General features: G+C 40.6%; 1 protein-coding gene across 6 annotated transcripts in view; it reads left to right on the top strand.

Annotated features, from left to right (window-relative positions):
• Window positions 1-5,805: 5,805 nt before the first annotated feature.
• MBNL2 (muscleblind-like splicing regulator 2) overlaps window positions 5,806-14,775 on the top strand; it is a 157,506-nt gene continuing 148,536 nt past the window's right edge. For 4 of the 6 annotated variants that reach the window (XM_008567394.1, XM_008567390.1, XM_008567391.1 and 1 more), the window contains exon 1: window positions 5,849-6,041. The gene's annotated coding sequence lies outside the window, so the exon portion shown is untranslated. Of the gene's footprint in view, window positions 6,042-14,775 lie in introns of all 6 variants that reach the window. The other 2 variants (XM_008567393.1, XM_008567392.1) reach the window with 1 other exon arrangement.

Raw genomic sequence — 14,775 nt, 5'->3', positions numbered from 1 at the left:
ATTACTGAATACCAGGAGCGCCACAAACCAAGGAAGTTTGGAAATTTCTACCTTAGTTCATTATCACTTTTTTGACATACAGTAATCACTCTTCAGCGAAATCTGACGAGGATTCTGGAGCCTAAGGAAGACAACGGTGGTGATGGCGATGACAGCAGAGCAGTAATAGTGGTCGCTGACACACACTGAGCACTGCAGTGTCCCATGTTCTAAGCTAAGGGCATCTCGGACATTATTTCATTTACACGCTTTATGCAATTTACTTCATTCTGTTTTCCTTAACCCAGAAAATGTTAGTCCTGATTTTCCCGGGTCTTTTGCCCCTGAACCTATTAGAGAAAATTTAGGAACCAGTTGACATTTCTTGTGATAGATTCAATAGAAAGCACTATAACTTTCTTTCTGACAATTATAAAACCATTCCCTCTTGCATTTTCAACAAGCCACACATTAAAAAAAAAAAAAAATACTGATCTCTTCTAAAGTGCAGAAATTTTCTCCAGAATCCTAAATAGAAATCGATCAGCCAAAATTAATCCAGCACTGCTCCGTGGAGGATACAAAAAACCTTAATGCATGGCCTCCACCCTCAAGGGGCTTACAGTCTGGTTTATACATGTAACAACTAGAGGAAAATAAAAAACAGTGTACTGTTTTTTTATATATGCTAATGGACCAAGTGGGAAGGTATAGGTGAGAAATATTATAGAGAGAGAGAAATAAGCCTAAGATTGAATTGTCACAGACCAGGCCCATCTGCAACTGCTTTTCTGTCTCATTTCTCTGTTGGTATAGACAACCTTCTCCTCCTTTCTAAACCGTCTCTTCTGATAAGTCAACACTTTCATCTGTTGTAAGACATCTATTCTTTTCCACTCAGAAGTAGACTTTGTTTCTTCAGAAGTCACCGCTATTTTAAACATCCCCAAAGATTAATTTTCCTTTTGCCTATAAGCTTGCTACCTTTGTATACCAATAAAGGAGATGATCTCATAACTGCATTGTGTCTTTTAGCTTTTATTTTATTTCTCCTTTCCCTTCTCTGGTCCAACTTAAAAAAAAAATAGACTAAATCCATTGTCTCTATGGCTTCACTATCAATTTTTTGCTTAAAACCTATATTTGTCTTTGCCACTGTATTACTAGTGCCATTTTCAAGTTTATCCAATTATCCATCCAACAAGTAGGCATCTGCTATTATAGCTCTTAGGTTTTAGCTGCTGGGGACAAACTGAAGCTGATGAACATAAAAGATAGTCACTTCTCTCCCAGAGGCTAGTGAGGTACATAAACAAGTAAGGCACATTTATGATAGACTGTGACAATTGCTATGATGAGTAAAATGCCAAGGTGTCATGAAAGTCATGGTGGCCAGGAACGTGGTGGTCAGGAAAGGCTTCCTGGAGGAGGAGATGTGTACACTGAGTATCCCTGGATGGGAAGATGTTGGATGAATGTGAAAGGAACAGGAAATGTTTCATGCAGAGAGAATTCAGGCTCTAAATTAGAAAGGACATGACACATTCGAGAGACTAAAATTAGTTTAATAATACTTAATGTGAAGTAGGAGGAAAGTGAGTTCAAGAGGAATGGTGAGAGAATACAGTCAAGAAAGAGGCCAGAGATTTATCACAAAAATAATGGGGAGACAAGGAGTGACTCTATGAAGGTAATAGCAGCATAGGATTTGTGTTTTTAAAAGGTCAGTTTGACTGAAGTGTGGTGAATGGAGTGGAAGGCTGGGGCGAGACTGGAGGCAGGGAGGTGAGGAAAAGACGAAAGGTGGGGAGGCTTGAAGTAGGGACACGGCAGTGACGGCAGAGAGCAGTGGGTGGATTCCAGGGACAGGAGTTTAGAGGACTCGGGAGTATTTGGATGTTGGTGGTCAGAGAGAGTTAGGCATCAAAGATGGCTCCATTCACTGAAATGGGAAACAATAGAATAAAAAAGTGATTTTAGCTTGGGACAATACAAAAACAGGTATGTCTGCTACATTCAAGTGAAGAATTGGGCCTAGAAGTCAAGAGAGAGAGACGGAGCTGTAGACCTGGAATTCATCAGTCCGTAGGAGATAAGTGACAACTTCTGTTTCATCTTAATGCCCCTGGCCACCTCCATTACTCAGGACACAGTTGATCATCTTCTCGATCCTTGTTCTATGTTTGGTGTCTCAACAGTTCTCCTTCCTACTGAGTGTATCATGACCTCAGTAAAGATAAAGCTTCTTTCCATAGTTTCAGGGAACTTATATTGAGTCATAAAAAGGAAGAAAGAAAAAGAAGAGGAGGATGGCGGGGAGGAGCAGAAAAAAGAGAAAAGTCCAGCATGGATCTGTGGTCCACCGTCTCAATCCATTCATTCATTTAACTTGCATTGGTTATGGAGCAACTTCTCCCATGTGCCAGACACATCTATACTAGATTCCATGCTGGAGAGACAATGGCGACTTCGGACACTAACAAGTCGTTTGGCAAGGTTCATTTTAAGTAAATAATTAATCAAATTAATGTATAGCTATAATAAGTGCTATGAAATGAACAACATCTAAAATCTTGCTACTCAAAGAGTTGTCCATGGACAAGCAGCAACAGCGTCATCTGGGAGCTTGTTAGAAAAGCAGAATCTTGGTATCCACCCAAGAACTTCTGAGATAGGATCTGCATTTTAACAAGATCCCTGGGGGATCTGCATGCACATTAAAATTTGAGAAGCAGGCTCTAGAGTTCATAGGGCTGTGAGAGAAAACAGCAGGTGGACCTGAACTCCTCTTGGTCAGGGAAGGGTTCCCTGAAAAAATGACCTCTGATTAGTTTGAAGAGGTAGTCAGGGGCTGGCTGGGACCAAGCCTTGTAGGTTCTGTTGAGGACTTTCATCTTTTTCCTGAGAGCAACCCAAAGGTATCTGAAGCTTGTAGTAGTCTGCTCAGGCTGCCGTAACGAAATACCATAGACTGGTTGGCTTACATCACAGAAATGTATTTTCTCACAGTTCTGGATGCTGGAAGTCTGCAACTGGGATGCCAGAATGCTTGGGTTCTGGTGAGGGCTCTCTTCCTGGCTTGCAGACAGCACCTTCTCACTGTGTCCTTATATGAGCTCACCCTTGTGAGCTCATTGAAACTTACCTCCCAAAGGCCCAGTCTCCAAATACCATCATACTGGGGGCTAGGACTGCCACATAATGAATCTTGCGGGGATACAGTTCAGTCCATAACAAAGGTTTTCAGCAAAGAAGTGTGGAAAAAGCAGATTTTTGTATTTGAATTCCTATCCTGGCTGAAGTGTGGAAAAGAGCTTGAAGGCATCAGAAATATATTCATATTCAGAAAACCAGCTAAGAGGCTATTTCAGTAGTTATGGTAAAAAAAAAAATATGGTAGCTTGGACAAAGCTGTATTGGTAGAAATGGAGCAAAGTGAAATATTTCTGAATATTTAGGTGTTAAACTTGACAGACTTTGATAATGGGTTTCAAATGGTGTTTGGAGGAGGAGGACTGAGAATGACTGCCAGGTTTTTGGTTTGTGCAACTGGATGAACATGATATGAATTCTTGAGATAGGAATCATGAAATCAGCAAGTTTGTGCATGGCATCTTGCTAAATGCAATGAAGAATGTAGAAATAACAGTAAGAATAGCTATCATTTAGTGAGCATTTATCATGTGCCAGCCACTGTATAGATGTTTAGTGTACATTATCTTCATTAAAATACGATGCAACCCTTGCTTTTTGAGAAGGAGAGATCAACTGGGCAGCTAGCTCCAACAAGGCTACATTGTTAAGGGTTTAAGATGGTCTGGCACAGTAAACAATGCAGAATTCTTTCAAAGGAGAAGAGCATCAGAGAAGATAATGTGGACAGAGAAGACATGAAAGAAGAAAGAGGATGTGAGCGAAGGTCTAAAGATTGAGTGAGGCAGAAATAAGTCTGACTCTATCTGGAAGTTCATTTAGGAAAAGAGTGGAGAAAAAGTTGAGTAGAAAAAGAGGGGCCAGATTAGGAAGGACCGTGAAAGTCTATAATTCGGATTTTATAGAAAAAAAGATTTGAATATCAAAGGAACATGACTTTACCTGATTTAGGAAAACCTGTCTGGCAGGAGCAGATCTTGAAGATGAACAGGCTTGAGTCCTCGAGGCCATTTTATTAGCGTTCATATTGTTCTTGTTACAGGTCAGAGTTCTGGACTAGCTGGGAGGAAAATCAACTAGACTTGATTTCATCAGAAGAGAATAGGGGAATGAGTCAAAGATGACTAAAGTTTCAACAATGAGATTTGGGAAATGGTAGTTTCAAAATTAAGATCAGAGAGAGACCAGGAAGAGGATATTCATAAACCTGTGATCACCCATTTCTATGTAGTATAATATTAAGTATATTAATATTTAAAAATCATTTTCTACCTGTTTGACCACAGAGCAAATTTAAATTTCCATAAAAATTATACTAGATGAAAGCCTGCAAGTTATAATATTTGATAGATTTTGCATGGGGATGAAAAAGAGTATTATTATATGTATAAAAACTGAGAGGAATAAAGCATGGTATTCTGTTGAAGAAAGTAGGCTAGGAATCATATGAAACATTGTGTTTTTAAGATGTAATTGGAAAATAAAAAGAAACCATTACATTCCACCCTAACTGTTACTTCATTACAGATGCACTGAGCAGTTGCTTATAAACAATAGTGCATTGGGTTCGACCTTTCAGATGAATAGAAGCTTTGTTCCTGCCTGGGTATAGTCATATAACCATCATACTCAATTTCTTCAATACAAAATGTTGTTACTGTGGAAGGAAAATGTATGCTTATTGTGTGTTCCAAATGCCATATGTCTTTGTTTTTGTTTTCAAAGCATGCAGAAATACTGTTGACTGGAAAAAAATAAATAACCCTTACTATAACCTTTCTATTTCTCTTTTCCTGCTTTATCTCAGGGAACCCCCGCACCTCCTAGAACATCTTTTGTGGAGTGGCACCTGAGGGTGCCCTTCAGATCACGTGCCATGTGTACCCAGCAGTAAACATCTTCCTATAATCATTGCTTTGTTGATGACAATGTGGGCCAATGCACAGTATTCATCAAATGGCATCTAAGACGGTTAAGGCACACCTAATCCTCTCATGGGTGCCTGCCAAGAGCACAAAAGGGTAATGTACAGATAACAATTTTATTGTTCAGCATTCCCTAATTAAAGTCCTCAGTGGTCTGAAAACTTATATGACAGGTATACGGGCTCCAATAATTAACCAGCGCAGTAACAGATGTCGTACAGGAAAACTGTGTGTGCTAGGGACATAAGCATGTTTTGATTTTGAATATGCACTTGGGCTAACACAGTCGCCCTCAATAATGGAAGTCATATGTTAATATTTTGTAAGGTATCCATTTCCATGGCAGACAATGAATTGCTTTTCCTTTAAAAAATATATACATGCATATGCTTTGTCAAATGGTATAACGACTTCAGTTTCCTGTACAACCTGGATTTCTTCTGAATCTGCAGGGTTTTGTATCCTCAAAAGTATTTACAGTGCATCTGCAAGAGTTGGGCTGGCTGTCTTCAGGGGTGTTTTCTTGAGCTACCCCTCTCTCTGTTCTGCCAATTATGTGCCACTTTGTCTTGGTGCTATGATTGCTTTCTTCTGAGAGGGAAATTCCTCTTTCATCAGTATGGATGCACTGTTTTCACACACTGCAAGTGCTGTGTTGCTGTGTCAGTCATCCTATTAGGGCCAGTTTCAGACGAGCAAGGCTGACGAACTGGCTGGGGATTGGCTGGCCACAGCTGGGAGGGATTTGTCGGAAGGAAGGGCTGCAGCTTACAGCAACAGAGTTTAGACTGTCTTTGCTTCATCATCTGAAGGTAAAATTTTCCAGATACGGCAGACGGCTTTCAGAGCACAATAAACAGGGACTGAGAACTATTTACATGGAAATCTCTTCCTCATGATGCAGTGGAGAAGCCTCGGTCCCTTGATTCTGCCAGATGTTCCTGGGGTTACTGTACATGGGAAGGACAGGCAGAGCTAAACAAGGTAGGAGAACCACCCCCCCAACCTTTTTTTTTTTTTTTTTTTTTTGAATGTTTAAAGAGTTTGCTGCAGTATTGCTGCATTCCATGTGTGCTGCTTAGGGAAGCCAGGGAAACTGGATTCCACTAATTCAAATGTAATACTTGCGGGGGACCCTGGAGTTTTACGTAACATTTTGATTTGAGAAGAAGAAATGGCAAAGCTTGAATCTATGCCGCCTGTTTGGAGTGAGGCATAAAATGGAGTTTTTATTCAAAGAATAAATCCATTTATTATTCAAAAAAAGTCAGCTGAATGCTTGGGAGCATTCTGATTTTCTTGTTTACAGAATATGTTCATACTGCCATAGTTAACTCCCAGATAAATAAAGTTTATATTGATCCTATTATTTGAAAAAAGACTTGCAATTAAGAATTAAAAAAAAAGAAAAAAGAAAAACCTCCTTGGTAAATAATCATCAATTAAATGTTTGGCTCCAAATATGTCTATTTATTAGAAATGAGGGACCTACCTAGCTCTACAATGCCATGGCTTTAATTGAGTTTTGAAAGCACATTTTTACCAACCTAGCAAGAGGTAGCTTTCTGGCAAGTTTTTGATACTGTAGTTCAATGTTTACATTTCTTTTTCTGGCATGTCTGAGTCTTTGTTTCCAGCTTAAAAGTGGAACCATTATATTCAAAAGTAAAGCTGGGTTAATAATGCTTACTGCAATTATCTGATCTTTATGCATTTTTAATGAGAACACACAGCCAGCAGAATAATTTAATGAGGGCAGGCTAGCTTTTCAAGCCGTGTTTTCACTGTGCCGAACCATATCAACTTTCTTGCCGAGAAGCAGCCGTGAGAAATGATGAAGAAGATTTATTTTTAACACACTTGGCCCAGAAGAAGGAAAGGGTATATTTGTTAAAGAATTCTTTCTGCCCTTTTCCGTTTTAAATTTCTGCCAGGCATGAAGAAACTGGGCTTTTTTGTTAGGCCTCGGAAGCATGTGTTTACAATAAATGTGTAACATTTTTAGAATAGTTAGCAAGCACTGAAGCGAAGACAAAAATCTGACTTGCCTAACCACTGCCACCGTGAATGTTCTTCCAGAAACATTACTGTCCCTTTAAAAGACAAAGGTTAAGTGTAAAGATATTTGTTAGTTGGGCAATATGTGTATGTGGGGGATAATAAGGTTAAAAAAAAAAGAGAGAGAGAAACAGTCTTATAATCCTTAAATAAAAAGAAGTTTCTTCAGCTATCCTGCTTGTTTTCTGAGGAGCATTAGTAGTGCTCATTTAAATAAGGGCAAGGCCACGTAGATTCTTCTAGACCCACTGTTTTTACTTTCAAGGAGAAGTGCAGGACACTAGCCCAGAACTTCTGACGTCATTCTCCAACTATTTCTGCTGTGTGTTCTTTTATTCGGGCTCGTGGAGAGGAATATTTCTTTATGTCCTGGCCAGGAACATTCTAACCCCCAGTTGGCAGGACCTGAGCTATGTCTTCATATTTTGGCCCATGCTTTGTAACCCCTAAACTGATCCCCTTCGTAAATGGGGCATCTTCTGCTACCTGCCTCACACCGGGCCGGTCAGCACAGGTTTTCCTAAGGCTTCTGGCTGGGCTGGCAAATAGCGGCGGGGAGCAGAGCACGGCTTTTTTTTCTGGCCTAACTTCCCCTTGGTGCAGTCCAGCACTGCCGCCTGGGTGGACAGTCCCTGGGGCCCCATGCCGAGTTCCCCCAGAGCTATTATTTAGGATCCAGGCTATGCCACCAAGTTCATGGCTGGTCGTGATGGTGGGAACAGCTGCTTTTATAGAAAAAGCTCCATGTCCTATTACAGATGGCCCCAAGGAAGGGAAGCTCCAAGCTGTAGGCTGTTAATCCCCTGTCACAGGTGGCAACCTTGGCCCCAGAGATCTGGCAGGTTAGTGTTTACTAAGGAGCTTTTTATGAAAGCATTTTGGTTAGAACGCATTGGAGTTCTCGGGAGTTCCCATTGCTAGTTTGTGTCCTCCTTCTGAGTACTTATGTAGCCTTGAGCAAGCGCCTTCCTCAGTCTTTCTTTCCCTTAATAGAATTGAATAATACTTGCAGCACTTTCCCTCATAATTCTAGCTTTCTGAGAGACCTTGACCTTGTACCAAAAAAAAATTGTTTTTAAAGTTGTTTGTCTCTTGGCACAGTGAGCTATTTATAGTACAAAGGGATAAAACCTCGGTATTAAGAAACTGTTACAAATACCTTAGGGTATTAAGATACATAGTCATATATACAAAACCCTTCTCTCTACTTTGTGCTCATGTAAATTTCCTAGGGATATTCATTCCTAGAGCAAAAAATAAATTTTCCAAGGAAACCAGAGCATTGTGGTTTGCATTTTCTCCATCGATCTGGTCTAATACATAAGACACTCTGCAAATGAGACTATTCAAGACATAAGCCTTGTAGTGTGCCCAAACCATTTAGTGCTATTTTTGCTTTGACTTTTGTATTAAATTTGTGAAAGTGGAGTGAATAAGAGAAGAAAAAAGAGGAAGGGAGAGAGAGAAATGTGCTTGTGAAATATACTGGTTATGTAGCTTTACTGATTAACAGCCTGCCTTCTCTCTGCTAGTTGTTTTAATTTGCTGTTGCTATGGTGAAAACAAATCAATATCACATGGCTACCAGCCAGTCCGGTGCTTGGGGAGCGCCATAGAAATTCAAGATCAGGTACTCAAGATTCCAAGCAAGAATTAGGAGGAGAGGATTTGATACTGAGCTTAAGAGAATTCCTTATAGTAGAATAAGTATGCTCAATCTTGTGTGCATTTTCTCTTTCTTCCGGCACTTTCCTGCTGATAACAAGAAAAAGATGGGAAGGAAGGCATATTTATTTGTTTACACTTTCCAAAATGACAAAAAAAAAAAAAAAAACACTATCAATGTAGAAATAGGTTGATCACATTGCAAGGGGTAGAGGATTCTGACTAATAGAAAGATGGTATAACTTCAAGACGTGTTGGTTGTTGAAAACATAGTTTGGGGGCCTTGAACATCTCCAGGTACAGCTGCACTCAGGGCTGACTGTGTCACAAACAGTTACCTCTCGCAGGCAGGTGGGCAGTGAAGGTGAGGGATGTTATGGAAAGGTAGGCAGGTCTGAGCACCAAAGTCAGCAAAATCAAGAGAAAGCTGTAGGTCGAAAGTCAAGCCAGGTAAGCACAGAACCCCAGGGGCATGGCCGAATAGGGGAGAGGACATTCACTCTTGTCACAAAATCTGCCCAAGTCCCTGCCTTCAGGCCCAGTGAGGAAAGAGAAGTGAAAGGTGTCATGATCTGCCCAGGTATCCTTTCTGGAATGGTCGGCTGAACCGGATGGACACAGACATCCACGCCGCAGAGCAAGGAACTTGATATTTCATGCTTTGGTTTCTCCTGGAAGAATAAGATAGAAAGACTTGGCCGGGCTTTGTAAATGAGTTAGAATACCGGGTTTTTTTCCCCAGGTTTTTACTCAGCTCAGTTTTTGTTTTTCAAAATGTGCACAAATTGTTGGTTGTGGCCGTGCCATTCCTAGTAGAGTCCAGGGCGCCGCGTGGCTGGGTCTGCAGCAGGCCTGCGCCTCCCATTGCACTGCACTGTTTCCGGAGCCTGGTCCCGCCTCCACGTCCGAGAGTGAAAGCAGGTGTGAGGTGAGGCTCAGGCTGTTCTGTAAACCAGTGCTCCGAGGCCGAGGGACAAGCTTTCGGCCGGCTTGTTCCCCTCAATATGGCAGGAATGCTTGGGAATAAAAGTGTACGAAACAACTTACCCTAGCGTTTTGACAAAGAATGCATTGTCTAAGGAGTCTTAGGTAGTATATTCCATCAATCAGTCAACAAGTGTTTATTAAACACCTCTTGGGTTCCCTGGGTTTTGCTATTTGGTTAGAATAGCAAGGCAGTTACCTAATATCACCTTCGTGTGTGTGTGTGTGTGTGTGTGTGTGTGTGTGTGTGCGCAAAAATAAGTGATGCAAAAGTGTAAGTTTGAAAGACTTTAATAATAACTCTATTGGCTAATGTTAATTTAACATTGTTAACCATCAGACATTATTTTTTTTAGGCTTGAAACAGTTTTGCTGTTTGGAGGGAGCATAGGAGAAAGCATTTTGAGTTTTAGATCTCTATATGTGTGTACTTTCTTCATGTCTATTATATTTCTCAGGATAGGTGCTGTTTGAATAACATATAAAGATGTAAGATGAGCAATAGACAAATGAGAATGCTGAAAAAAAAAAGTAATAATCCAAAATATAAAACTACTGAGAGCAATCACCGAGTCTCAGCAAACTGAGTTTCAGCCCCAAAATGACTGGGGAACATGGCACATCATCTGAAAAATCCTAAATGCCAGTCAGCAACAGGAAATCTGTCCCATGCTTCTGAGCCGCAGGTGCCTGCTGAAGCCCCCTATGCAATGCTCTCATCACGCCCATCTCTAGCCAGGAAAACTTAAAAGCAGATTTACTTTTAAGAAATAGATTTTCCTTTTTAAGCACTTTTTTTTTTTACCCTAACATTAAAATCAGTATGTATTCTCTGGGCACAGTCAAGCTGTGATATTAAGGGACCTAGCTTGGGACAGAGATAAAAGAGGAGATTGAGTTTGCAGCCAGCCTGCAAGAATTCTCAGTCATGGGTCTTGGCAGACAGATGGCAGTTCCCAGGTTTGGGAGCATCTTCAGTGGGCACACCGAGTGCCGTGGAAGAGCTTTGGGGTGGTAGCGCCCTCACAGGAAAAGGGAGGAGGCAAAAAGGCTGCCAGTCCCTGTCCCAAGCAGTTTGCGGTCCACACTAGCTGGGAAACACGATACTTACCAACAAGGTCAGAATAGTGAAGTACAAAAATGTCTTCAGAAGGATAATTAGCATATGTGTAGTTCCTTCAACTTACAAAGGGCTTTCACAGGCCTTATCTCAATTAATAGTTCAAATAGAGAGATCTCTTCTTCAGCATGGTGAGGATAGTTAATGATGACATAGTGTTTATTGAACAGCATGGTAAGATGGAGATAGTGTTTATTGAACAGCATGGGATAGTCAATGATGACATATTGTATTCTTGAAAAATGCTAAGAGACTGGATGTTAAGTGTTTTCACCACAACAATAATTATGTGAAGTAATACACATGTTAATTAGCTAGATTTAGTAATTCCACATTGCATAAACGAGGATACTTTAAAAAGTTCATGGAAATATTTGTAGTGCCTTTTAATCCTATTTGTACACAAACTTTCTGCAGTACCCTTACCTACATCAAAACATCACATTGTACAAAATAAATCGGTACGATTTTATACATGAGTTAAAATTATTAACTAAATTTGAAAAAAAAATGAGAACCTAAAATTAGGGCAAGGATGTGTGAGGGAAATCTTCTGGAGGAGATGAGTTATAAACTGGATTTTTAAAACTTTTATTTACTTTTTCAGTGGTTAATTGACTTGACCTTTGAAGCACAGGATAAACTTAGAAGTGTCCCTGGTGTACGGATATATGTCACTCTCTCCTGTCCCCAAATGCCTTCTTCTTGAATACCATATGCATCTAGACTAGACATTGGGGCCGGAGGCAGCCTAGATGCCGAGGCAAGAACAGAGCTTGATCAGCTTCTCTCTCTCACTTCTGACTGCTCAGACAGCATTCAGGACAAAGCCTATGCTGGCTCCGCAGCCCAACTCAGTCACACAGCAGTAGATGGTACTAGAAAATGGAATTCATTAATGGTTGTAAACAATGTGCTGGCCTGGAAAAAAGACAACGATGGACCAAATTCCAAGTACTCCATTTTCTCATGAGAGCATCTCGTTGAGTTCTCTTAAGCCTGCTGCCAAAAAGAGGAAAATAAATTCATATTTTAGGGGCATGTATTATAAACTACGTGCTTTGCATACATATCTCATAGAATTTGAACCTTGGAAGATCAGGGGAGTCCCAGCTGGCCAATAGAAGAAAAGCTGTGAAAGGCCCAGTGACACAGTCACAATCCCAGAGCCAACATGTGGCCGAGCCAGGGTTTAAACTCGGGCCCAGAAGCCCCCCATGCTCTACAGGTAGGTGGCATTATGTTTTCAGCTGAACAAATAAAATTGAGAAAATAAAAATAATTCATCTACAGAAAGAAATAAAATGTAAAAATGGAGATCAGTTATTTAAAAATCTCAGACGTACATTATGTAGTTTACCTTATAATAGGTAAATACTAAGTGTAGTAGTATAGTAACATCTACGTGTATATATCATTTCAGTTTTTATGCTGATTATCTCTTGTAATGGTCACAAAATCCCCTTTTTGTCCTTGTTTTATGAATTAAACAAAAACTGAATTTGAGTGAGATTAAGCAACGTGCTAAAAGTCTCATTAGCCAAAAAGTGGAAAAGTTAGTCCTCAAACTTACCGGGAATCCATGCTCATGGTATTTAATGAGATAAATGAAATTATGCTGCAGTCTGCTGTGGAGTTTTCTTGTAATGGATGTTGCATAGTTGAGTAGAGCCCAACCCAAGCAATTTTGGGAAGACAGTAATGTTTTTAATTAAGATATTGAATTATTCTAAAAATCTATAAATTTCTGGCATCTGAAATGCAAGCTTCAATTAATCAGACTAAAAGTATTGGTAAAGCATATATTATATAAATGATTTACTACTCGTAATGTTAAATATTCTGAGTGCTCAGAAAAGTAGAGCTCCATTTGGGTTGGAGTAATAGATACGGCTTCCTGAAGGAAGAGCAACTTCCTCTGTGACTGAATGGGTATATTGTCTCTGGGTCAGCATTTCTAAGGTGGATTGTCTACACCCCAGGCCAAGGACAAAATTATAAACTAGGTAAAGAAAGGAAATACCCGTAGTTGAATTTATATCTTACGTATTATTTAGTTCATCCTTTTAAAATGTCAATTTCATGTATGTTTGATAATGTCTATGATGTATTAGTAGTGTCATGCAAGTACAACATTTATAAATAAGCAGCTATGTGCATAGTAGTTGTTTCTGTTAAAAAATATTTTTCTGATAGGGATGTATGATGAAAAAAGTTTGGAGAGGCCAGTGTCAAAATCTCAGGGAGGGACGCATGATGCAGCGTAGGGGCCAGTGAGGAAACTTGACTTTGGAGAAGAGAGATTGTGTGTTACGGAGCAGTGGGGAGGCAGGTTAGGTGGGGAGGGTGGAGTCAGAATACAGAAGAGCTGAAGAGCCATGTGGAGGAGTTTAACTCAGCACCTAGAACATCAAGTCTAACGCTTACATAGATTCAGTTGGGACTTCTAAGATAGGGTTAGGGGTTAGGACATTGGTAACGAGTAATGCCACTTGGCCAGAAAGCTTTTGCAATGTTCCAGGCATTGTGTGGGAAGGAGGTAAATTAGCATGGACATGTGAGCACAGAGGAGCAAGGACAAATCCAAAGGGCGTCTTGAAGGAAAAATAACAGAAGCTAGTGAGAGGTTAGAAGAATCGGCAAAATGACGTCAACGTTTCTAGCGGGAGAGAGATCGATGGTGCCCTAATAGAAATGGGGGAGACTGAAAAAAGGACCAATCGATGGGAACAGGTGGAGGAGGTTGGGAGACCATGAGGTTTTAGTTTGGGGATTGGTGACTTCAGCCAATGATGGGCCATCCAAGGGCAGATTTCCTGTAGACCTTCGACACTGTGTGCATGGAGAATAGCCCGGACACAAGGCTAGCCTGAGACACAGCTGTGTTGAAACCACAGCTGAACCCTTGAATGTTCACAACCTCGTGGAAGAAGAAAGCCTAGATCGAGACAGGCGGACAACCAAGGATGAGCCTTGGGAAAGACAGCCAGGGGCCTAGGAGAGAACACGAGCTAGCAAAGAATCAGGAATATAAATACCCACAAAAGAGCAAAAAATGGTTTTTAAAAAGTGAGTAACCAATACTATTAAACACCATAGCCCTGTCTCCGTGATTCCATGGGAAAGAAGCGTAGCCTCCTGCCCCGAACCGCCCTGCTGCACAAAGGTGACCCTCTTGGCGTGAGTCTCTGGCAGTGGTCCTCTTGGTGGCAAATATGCATTCAGTATCATGTTTACAGCCACAGAATATTGGATGGATAAGGGAAACTTTGTCACTGTATCTTTCATATGTACAGATGATTTTTTAAAAAGTAGATCTTCACTAATAAGCAAAAGAGAACATTTCAAACCAGCAATTATCATGAATTCTGTATCTGTCTCTCAACATATATATTTTGGGGATGTTACTGGTTAGGACAGTAATTCCAAAGTGATCGAAGGTATCACTAGGCAGTGGATATCCTGTTCTCAAAGACCCTTAGGATTCATTTATTTCTGGGTCTAGCATGTCTCAGTTGAACCCACCCAAAAGGACTACTCTAAAGAAAGTATACTTTCAAGGTGAGAAATTTCTTGAAGTATGCAAGTGGTCAATGCCTTCATACCAGATGTCTTCAATGAGTAAACTAGAACAGCAGTCAAACTTGCCTGTGCCTGCAGATCACCTGAGGATCCTATTAAAAATGTAGATTGCAATTCAGCAGGTCTGGGGTAGGACCAGGATGATGAGGAGAGGATGCTCGTAGGTAGGCTCTAGAATCCAGTGGCTGCTTTGCATTAATGTAAGTGGCAGCAGGTCACTTGGTCTCTGATGGATCTTTTGCATGCCAGGACCTACCTCCTCAGCACAGTAGGCATTTCCAGGCAGCTTGGGCTCAGGGTGGAGCTGAG

Source organism: Galeopterus variegatus, unplaced genomic scaffold (assembly GCF_000696425.1).
Source record: "Galeopterus variegatus unplaced genomic scaffold, G_variegatus-3.0.2 Scaffold318, whole genome shotgun sequence".
NCBI classification, from domain to species: Eukaryota; Metazoa; Chordata; class Mammalia; order Dermoptera; family Cynocephalidae; genus Galeopterus; species Galeopterus variegatus.
This window is presented reverse-complemented; position numbering and strand designations above follow the sequence as displayed.